This window comes from Grus americana, chromosome 31, assembly GCF_028858705.1.
Source record: "Grus americana isolate bGruAme1 chromosome 31, bGruAme1.mat, whole genome shotgun sequence".
Taxonomy (NCBI): domain Eukaryota; kingdom Metazoa; phylum Chordata; class Aves; order Gruiformes; family Gruidae; genus Grus; species Grus americana.
The window spans coordinates 3,079,187-3,081,946 of NC_072882.1; the positions used below are offsets into that span (position 1 = coordinate 3,079,187).

Sequence of the window (2,760 nt, forward strand, 5' to 3'; positions counted from 1 at the left end):
AGACAGCCTCTCCGGTCCGGGAGTAGTTCCTCTCGCTGAGAGTTTTCTCTCACTTGTGATTTGTGTTTGTAGCATTCTGTGTAGCGTTGATGCCTGTGCGTGTGTGTCTTGGGCGTGGAGCTGCTCTGCCCAGGGTTGTCGAGTCCAGGGTTAGGCAGAATAGCAATAGAAGTGTACGGTTAGTGTGTCAGTATGGCCAGTCTGGAATTGTTTGGCTCTCACTCAGCATCTGGCTGACTTGTTTAATTATTTTGGTTTTTTTTTTTTTCAGATGCAGAGAGAGAGGAAGCGCACCAAAGAGCAGCACAGGAGGGGAGCAGAGCGCCGTAAGGAGGTGGGTCGGCCAGTGGAGTCGGAGGGAAGATGTGGCTGGTGCCTATATGAGTACATTCAAATTTGTGTGTGGCTTTTATTTTGAAGGTGCAAAGCTGGATATGGACCCCGTAGGACACAGACACGGGAGGTGAGCGGCGACTAGCAGGCTGAAGTACAGCAGTTATTTTTCCGGTGTTGCATTGCTGTTTAAGATACAGGGATCCTTTGTTTGTGTTTTCTAGGTGGGGTGCAAGGACGGCAGCCCAAAACGACGGAGGCCAGGTGAGCAAGCGGCTGAGGTCAAGGAGGGGGAGGTAGGAATCGGTGCGGGCAAGCCGCAGTTTTGGGCAGTGTCTCAGCACGTGCCTCTTGCTTGATTTTTGGCAGGTGCCGCAGGGAGCTTCGGAGGGGCGAAGCCGCGTGCCGACGAGCGCTCCGAGAAGGTGAGGCGCTTGTCAGTGTCTAATAGCAAAGCGCTATACGGCACCTAGTTTGAGCATTTCCCTCTGGTTTTGCAGGTGCTGTGTGGCCACCTTTTGGACCGGATGTCTGTTTGAGGTGAGCTGGAGGAACGGCGAGGGCGATTGTGGGAGCGGTGACTTCTGACAAACGTAGGAGTAATTTTGTGTTGTCTCTTGGCCTCTTAGGGGCCACGAGGGATGACGGCTGCAGGGGTCAGTCTCTGGACCGAGCAGGTGAGCGGAAAGACACGGTGCTTCTGAGGAGGGGGGTGTTGTGGGCAAGGTTGGTGTTGACTGGTGCGATGCTGATTGATGGCACTGCTTTGTTTGTTTTGGTGATGTTTTTACTGTAGGTGAAGAGGGTCCAGATGACTGCAGGAAGATCCCAGTTAGCCGATGCACAATGTGCATGTTGTTTGTTGTGGATGGATTCAGATCCTCGGCCCTCTGAAAGCTAAGTTGAGGGACCGGGGCCAGGGAGGGAGCAGGCCGAGGAGGGGGCAAGTTTGGGGGTCGCAGGGGAGATGTGTTGCGGTTAGCGTAGGGGCAAGAGCTGTCTGGCAGCAGTCCCCTAGGGCGGGCAAAGGGAGCGGGTTACTTGTCAACACAATACTAGGCTGTGTTGGGCAGGGCAGTTCCAGCCTGTGTCTGTGGTATGTTTGTTGTGTGTCTTGTCCTGTGTGTCTCAGCCCTTCCTCGGGTCTCAATGCCCTCTTTGCACTCAAAGGGCACAGTGTGCTTCTCGGGCGCCATCCCTAGGCTCTCAAACGCCTGTATTCATCAGTGTAGCGCCAATGGGGCACTTCTTTTGCTTGCCTAGCAAGCTTACAGCGTGGATCGTTCTTGCATCTTGGAAGCTTCCGGCGGGTCCTTTTCTTGCCACCTCATCCCCGGCTGCATCGGGAGCTCTGCTCTCCAGCTGTCCGTTCTGAGGGACCGAGGCTTCTTCTCTGCATCGTTACGTTCTTAGGTCTTGAAGAGAGGCTTCTTGCCGCATCCCTCGCCCTGGTTTTGACCGTAACTTCTTACAACTGGCTATCACGGTCCATTCTTTTCTGGGGTTGCCATAGAGCTTCCTCACCTGGGCGTCGTGCCCTGTAGGTCGCCTTGCATGGCAGCCTCTCTGGTCCGGGAGTCGTTCCTCTCGCTGAGAGTTTTCTCTCACTTGTGATTTGTGTTTGTAGCATTCTGTGTAGCATTGATGCCTGTGCGTGTGTGTCTTGGGCGTGGAGCTGCTCTGCCCAGGGTTGTCGAGTCCAGGGTTAGGCGGAATAGCAATAGAAGTGTACGGTTAGTGTGTCAGTATGGCCAGTCTGGAATTGTTTGGCTCTCACTCAGCATCTGGCTGACTTGTTTAATTATTTTGGGGTTTTTTTTTTTTTCAGATGCAGAGAGAGAGGAAGCGCACCAAAGAGCAGCACAGGAGGGGAGCAGAGCGCCATAAGGAGGTGGTTAGGTCATTTGAGGTGAGCTGGAGGAATGGCGAGGGCGATTGTGGGAGCGGTGACTTCTGACAAACATTGGAGTAATTTTGTGTCTCTTGGCGTCTTAGGTGCTGCAAGTGAGGACAGCTGCAGAGTCCATCTCTGGACCGAGCAGGTGAGCAGAAAGACACGGTGCTTCTGAGGAAGGGGGTGTCATGGGAGAGGTTGGTGTTGGCCGGCTGATGCAACGCTGACTGACAGTGCTGTTTTGTTTGTGTTCTGTTTTCTATTGTAGCTGATGAAGAGGCACTGGGCGACTGCAGGAACATCCCAGTTAACCAATGCGCGGTGTTGATGTTTTTGTTGCCGATGGATTCGGATCCCCGGCCCTCGGAAAGCTAAGTTGAGGGACCGTGGCCGGGGAGGGAGCGAGTTTGGGGGTCGTGGCGGAGGGGTTTTATGGCTAGTGCCGGGGAGAGGGCTGTCTGGGAGCAGTTCCCCTTGGCTGGGCAAAGGGAGCAGGTTACATGTCACCACGATGCTAGGCAGGGCAGTTCCAG

General features: G+C 54.3%; 1 long non-coding RNA gene across 1 annotated transcript; it reads left to right on the forward strand.

Annotated features, from left to right (window-relative positions):
• Nucleotides 1–960: 960 nt before the first annotated feature.
• Nucleotides 961–2,556, forward strand: LOC129198170 (uncharacterized). Its single transcript, XR_008574437.1, has 4 exons — nucleotides 961–1,010; nucleotides 2,162–2,224; nucleotides 2,329–2,375; nucleotides 2,496–2,556. It is a non-coding gene; the product is annotated as an uncharacterized LOC129198170 (long non-coding RNA).
• The last annotated feature ends 204 nt before the right edge of the window (nucleotides 2,557–2,760 follow it).